The sequence below is a fragment of the Anolis sagrei genome, chromosome 6, assembly GCF_037176765.1.
Source record: "Anolis sagrei isolate rAnoSag1 chromosome 6, rAnoSag1.mat, whole genome shotgun sequence".
Taxonomy (NCBI): domain Eukaryota; kingdom Metazoa; phylum Chordata; class Lepidosauria; order Squamata; family Dactyloidae; genus Anolis; species Anolis sagrei.
Window position 1 is genome coordinate 126,595,678 of NC_090026.1, and position 7,153 is coordinate 126,602,830.

Genomic DNA, 7,153 nt, shown 5'->3' on the forward strand with positions numbered 1-7,153 from the left:
GTGAGCTGCAGAGCCAGAACACTCTGCTGCTTCCCAATCATCAGAAGAACAGTCCTCCATCACTTGCAACAGCAAATCCTTGGTAAAAACAGGACTGGGGGACTTGTACAATGGTAATTGTAACATGATCATGAATCTGTGGGATTTGTCAATTTAAAAGTGATGGCTTTAGCCTATAAAGCCCTAAATGGTTCCAGCCCAGCTTACCTGTCCAAACGTATCTCCCTCTATGACCCATCAAGGAGGTTAAGATCTTCTGGGGAGGCCCTGCTCTCGGTCTCGCCTGCTTCGCAAGTGTGGTTGGCAGGGATGAGAGACAGGGCCTTCTCAATGGTGGCCCCTCAGCTCTGGAACTCTCTCCCAGTGAAATTAGACCAGCACCCTCCCTCCTCATGCCTTTAGAAAGAGAACAAAGATATGGTTATGGAACCAAGCTTTTGATTAGTAAAGTAATGCAGTACAAAAAGTAAAGACAGAATATGTGCAATCAGCATTTGAATTGCCCGGTCGACGAGCTTGGATCATGTAATTTTAATGGAGCCCCCAGTGGCGCAGTGGGTTAAACCCCTGTGCCGGCAGGACTGAAGACCGACAGGTCGCAGGTTCAAATCCGGGGAGAGGCGGATGAGCTCCCTCTATCAGCTCCAGCTCCTCATGCGGGGACATGAGAGAAGCCTCCCAGAAGGATGATAAAAACATCAAATCATCTGGGCGTCCCCTGGGCAACGTCCTTGCAGACGGCCAATTCTCTCACACCAGAAGCAACTTGCAGTCTCTCAAGTCGCTCCTGACACAACAAAAAAAATGTAATTTTAATGTTTTAATTAGGTGTTTTACTTCTTATATTTTGTGTTTTAAATGCCCTTTTTCTTACCTTATAGTGAATTGTCTTATTATTATTATTTTGCTTAGTTATATGATGTTGATTTGTGATTTGGTTTACGTATGTAAGGCATTAAATTTTGCCATTATTTTTGTGTAAACCGCTTTGAGCCCCCCCCCCCTCCAGGGGTAAGAAAAACAGTTTATAAATACTGTAAATAAATACATAAACAGTAAGGATCTGTATCTCTAGGTTGCAAATCCGTAACTATGATACCAGAGGGCTGTTTAAAACTGTGCCTCTTTCGGAGTGTTACCGTAAAGTTGGAGCATCAATGGGTTAAACCCTGTGCCAACAGGACTGAAGACTGACAGGTTGGAGGTTCAAATCCAGGAGAACACAGATGAGCTCCCTCGGTCAGCTCCAGCTCCCCATGCAGAGACATGAGAGAAGCTTCCCACAAGGATGGTAAAACATCAAAACATCCGGGCATCCTCTGGACAACGTCCTTGCAGACGGCCAGTTCTCTCACACAAGAACTCAAGTTGTTCCTGACACGGGAAAAAAAACCCCATAAAGTAACTCAACTTAGTGGCAAACAGAAGTAATAAAGCAGATTTATTTATTTCGTATCAAAAGCTTTGCATAAATTACTATAAAATAAAGCAGATGAACGTGTAATTCATATGCAGAGTTGCATTCTGCACAGCCTTAATGAAGGATCCCAGCCAAACTTTAGGCATTTTCTTTATGAAAACAAACTGAAATAAAATGCCCTCTCATTCCTGTTAAAGTAGAACAGTGCTGAAAACATGGAAATCGGGTGGATCATTGTTCCCTCTCAATTTAAAATTCTGGAGATTTTTTTTGGGGGGGAGGGGGAAAGGTCACTTATGTGACTCAAGAAAACAATTACTTGTGGGCAAAGGATAACTATGCTCTCATCGTATTGTCGAAGGCTTTCATGGCTAGAATCACTAGATTCTTGTGGGTTTTTTCGGGCTATAGGGCCATGTTCTAAAGGCATTTCTCCTGACGTTTTGCCTGCATCTGGCAAGCATCCTCAGAGGTAGTGAGGTCTGTTGGAATTAGGCTGGTTCATCGTGTGCTCTGCTATGGCTGACTTCTCTGGTTGAAGGAGTCTGCAGTGCCTTTCATGTTCCTTGATTCATGTGTTGGGCAATGCTGCTGCGTTTGGTGGTCCCTATGTAGACTTGTCCACAGCTGCATGGTATACGGTAGACTCCTGCAGAGGTGAGAGGATCCCTCTTGTCCTTTGCTGAACGTAGCATTTGTTGGATTTTCTTGGTGGGTCTGTAGATAGTTTGTCTGTTGTGTTTCCTCATCAGCTTCCCTATGCGGTGAGTGGTTCCCTTGATGTATGACAGGAACACTGGCAGGACAAGAGGGATCCTCTCACCTCTGCAGGAGTCTACCATATACCATGCAGCTGTGGACAAGTCTACATAGGGACCACCAAACGCAGTGCCCAGACACGCATCAAGGAACATGAAAGGCACTGCAGACTCCTTCAACCAGAGAAGTCAGCCATAGCAGAGCACCTGATGAACCAGCCTGGACACAGCATATTATTTGAGAACACAGAAATGCTGGACCACACCAACAACCACCATGTCAGAGTCAGACTACACAGAGAAGCCATTGAAATCCACAAGCATGTGGACAATTTCAACAGAAAGGAAGAAACCATGAAAATGAATAAAATCTGGCTACCAGTATTAAAAAACTCTAAAATTACAACAGCAAAACAGCAGAGAGGAAACAACCAGGCACATCTTAACACCTCTCAACAAAACATTTTCCCAGGCTCAGCCAGGCCTTCAAATGCTAATGAAGGTGGTCAGTTGAAACATTCACACCTAGCTCCAGCAGAGAAGAGCTCTTTGCCCCACCCCAGTCATTCCACAGATATATAAACCCATATTCCTAATTCCAACAGACCTCACTACCTCTGAGGATGCTTGCCATAGATGCAGGCGAAACGTCAGGAGAAATGCCTCTAGAACATGGCCCTATAGCCCGAAAAAACCCACAAGAACCTATGCTCTCATCTTTCCTTCAGTTCCTCCCTCATTCTTCTCTCCTTCTTTCTAGAATAAGCAAAGTGCTATTTATAGGTGATTAGGCCCAACGCTGCTGTGCTGTTTCATGCCCTGAAAAGCAACAAATTGAGAAGGAGGAAGTCAAATAAAAGCAGTATAATTTTTACCCAGATGGAAATGGAATTAAGAGAAGTGATTTGAAAGGGTGGAATCAGAAAGTGCAATCGTTGAGTAGCACTCGTCTGTGAGCATCCAACAGCATGGAAAGTGAGGGGGGTTGTGCACTCCAGCAGACGACGACATATTGCAGCTATAATTAAAAAACAGGTTTCTCAAGACATCTCAGGTTGGTACATAAGATATATTTGTAAAGGCCTATCTTTAGATGACAGAGAGGAAGGACAGATAGAGCGCTTTGGTAGAAATCATGGATGCTGTTGATGTGTTCAGCAGTTTGGAAATTGGAAGTGGATGTAATTGATTTAGCTGCATGTCCCTCTCAACAAGTTACTCACCAGCCAGGAAAACAACACTTTGGACAGAAAATCTGGACTGTTTCCAATTCCTGGCTGATATTGAGAACAATATTTCATTCCATAGCTTTAGGATACTGGGGAAATTTCCCCCTGCAGTGATGGGAACATGCGGTGCTTTTCTATGAAAGCTGTGCAGTTTGCCCAGAAAACCACATAGTTTTCCAAAAAGCCTTGCAGCTTCTGAGAACTGCACAAAACATCCCTGAAAATTGTACCATGCAGCTTCTCAGAACCGCATAGACCTCCCAGAAAACCGTGCCCCTTTCAGCTTGCAAAGGAGATTGTACAACAAGCCAACAAAAAACTGCAGCTCCTATCAAACTCACGCTTTTTGTATGTTGCATAACATTTGGGTTGTATAGCATTCAAATGTTGCTCTGTTGTTGGAATAGATTCTGGAAAAGGCAAGATTGTGGAAAAGATTATAAAGGAAGTGGTCTGCAAACACTTAGAAATGAATGTGGTCATCACTAATAGTCAACAAGTCATGCCAGACTCATCTGAACTCTTTTTTTGATAGAGTTACAAGCTGCGTAGATGCAGGGAATGCTGTGGATGGAGCGTATCTGGACTTCAGTTAAGGCCTTTGACAAGGTCCCCCATGCCCTTCTGGCAAGGAAACTAGTCCAATGTGGATGAGGAAAAACTACGGTTAGGTGGATCTGTAATTGGTTCAGTGAATGAACCCAGGGGGTGATTCTCCCCAGTGCTTCCTCTTCTTCTTGGAAAGAAGTGACGAGTGGAGTGTAGGGCTGGGCGGTTTCGTTCGTTAATTTCGTAATTCGTTATTAATTCGTTATTTTTTTTGATAACGAAGCAATATTGAACCATTCAGGAGCAACTAAAAATCGAAACAAATTTTTCAATTTGTTTCGTAATTGTTTCAAAATTGTTTCGAAATCATTTCGAAATCGTTTCGTTATTATTTCCGCATGTCTGGGGCAATTTTTATAGTTGTTGTTTGTTTAATCAGTGAAAAAAATATAATTATCACACCAACAGTCAACAACAGAGGGAGAGGGAAGCTTCAGAAGTTCCCCCTGTCCCATTTGGAGGTTTTTTTAGCGTATTGCACGGTCGCGCCCGCCATTAACGAATCGATTTGTAATTGTTTCGTAATTTCTGAAATTTCGTAAATTTCGAACTTTTTTAAAGAAAAATTTTGGAATTCTTTTAAAAATCGAAACGCAAAAACCCCCTAAAAACGAATCGAGTTTAGAAACAAATTTTTCCGTGGTTGCCCAGTTCTAGTGGAGTGCCATCAGCAGGGTTCTGTCTTGGTCTTGGTCTTGTTCAACATCTTCATTCATGACTTAGATGAAGGGTTAGAACAGTGATGGGCAACCTTTTGAGCTTGGTGTGTCAAAATTTGCCAAAAACCTGAGCATAACTTGGGTGGGGTGTCAACTTCGAGAAAAAAACCCCACATAATTTTGCAATATTTATAGTTTAAAAAAGAAAAATGTATATTATATTCCATGCTGAGTTATGGAGTGAACAATGCTCAAACGTGCAGATGTTAAATTTGTAGAGCCTTTTACAAATTTAAGGATGGAATTAGATTGGCTCTTATAAGGTGTACTTCTCTGTATGCAGCCGCATGTGGCCATGTGTCATCAAAAATAGCCATGTGTGTCAGTGCTGACACACATGTCATAGGGTCACCATCATGGGGTTAGAAGGCAAGATCATCAAGTTTGCAGACAACACCAAATTGGGAGGGATCACTAATACCCCAGAAGACAGGAGCAGAATTTAAAAGGATCTTAACAGATGAGTGAGATGATTGGCCAAAACGAACAAAAGGAAGTTCAACAGGGACAAATGCAAGACACTCCACTTAGGCAGAAAAAAAAATGAAATGCAAGCATACAGAATGGGGGATGATGCCTGGCTCGACAGCAGGAAAAGATCTTGGAGTCCTCGTGGGGAGGAAGTTAAACATTAGCCAATAGTATTTTGGCCTGCATCAATAGAAGTCTAGTGTCTAGATCCAGGGAAGTCATGCCCCCCCCCCCCATTCTGCCTTGGTTATTCCACTTTACCTGGAATCACAGTGTGTCCAATTCTGGGCACCACAATTGAAGGAAGTTGTTGGCTGTAAGCTGGAATGTGTTCCCAGAGAAGGACGACTCAAAAGTTTGAGAAACTGCAATGAACAAGGCCTATGAGGAGTGGCTTAAAGAGCTGGGCATGTTTAGCCTGCAGAAGAAAAGGCTGAGAAGAGACATAATTATAGCCATGTATCAATATGTGAGGGGAAGTCATAGGGAGGAGGGAGCAGGCTTGTTTTCTGCTTCCCTAGAGACTAGGATGCAATGGAGCAATGGCTTCAAACTACAGGAAAGGTTATTCTACCTGAAATTAGGAAGAACTTCCTAACTGTAAGGAGAGCTGTTCAGCAGTGGAACTCTCTCTCTGCTCCAACATGTGGTGGAGGCTACTTCTTTGGAGGCTTTTAAACAGAGGCTGGATGGCCATCTGTCAGGGGTGATTTGAATGGAATTGTCCTGCTTCTTGGCAGAATGGGGATGGCCCATGAGGTCTCTTCCAACTGTAGGATTCTGTGATTCTATGAATATAATGCAGAATTTATTTTTTACATTTTGCACATTTTCCCTTAGTTCATAGTGAAAAACAATGGGAGTTTTCTTCCCAGAAAGCTGTGCTGTTTTCTGTATGTTGTAAAAAGATGGTAGGATTTCACTGCAGTTTCTCAAACTCTTCCACAATTTTTAAAAACTGGACCGCAGAAACATATTTTTTTAATCCCACAAGATTGGAAAAAGGTACCCTTTTTCTCCCCAGGCCTTCAAGAGTTAGGAACTCTAAATTGGACCTCAGCCAAAAAAAAAAAAGGATGTATTTTTGTTCTATCACTAGGCAACACACAATTTCCATGGTTTTGAAGGATAGTTGTGAATCAACGGCAAAGCAAGAAAATAGGACAGGAGGAACATTGGTCCATGAGAAGCCCACAGGATACGAAGAATGGGCTGCTGGGAAGGGGCTTCAAAATGGAAGTGGGATGGAATACATTGCAGTCCCGTTATTATGAAGTGGAGGAAGCTCTCACAAAAGTTCAATGTATTGTTGAAGGCTTTCATGGCTGGAATCACTGGTTTGTGAGTTTTCCAGGCTGTCTGGCCATGTTCCAGAAGCATTCTCTCCTGATGTTTCACCTGCATCTATGGCAGGCATCCTCAGAGGTTGTGAGGTCTGTTGGAAACTAGGAAAATTGGGTTTATAGATCTGTGGAATAATGTCCAGGTTGGGAGAAAGAACTCTTGTCTATTTGAGGTAGGTGTGAATGTTGCAATTGGCCACCTTGATTAGCATTGAATGGCCTAGCAAAGCACTTGATGAACCAGAGAAGTCAGCCATAGCAAAGCACCTGAGGAACCAACCTGGACACAGCATATTATTTGAGAACACAGAAATGCTGGACCACTCTCACAACCACCAGGTCAGACACTGAAATCCACAAGAGGCATGTGGACAATTTCAACAGAAAGGAGGAAACTCATGAAAATGAATAAAATCTGGCTACCAGTATTTTAAAAACTCTAAAATATAACACTTGATAAAAGAGTGAAGAGTAGAGACATCACACTAGCAACAAAGATCAACATAGTTAAAGCAATGATATTCCCTGTAGTAACCTACGGATGTGAGAGCTGGACCATAGGGAAGGCTGAGTGAAGAAAGATAGACACTTTTGAACTGTGGTG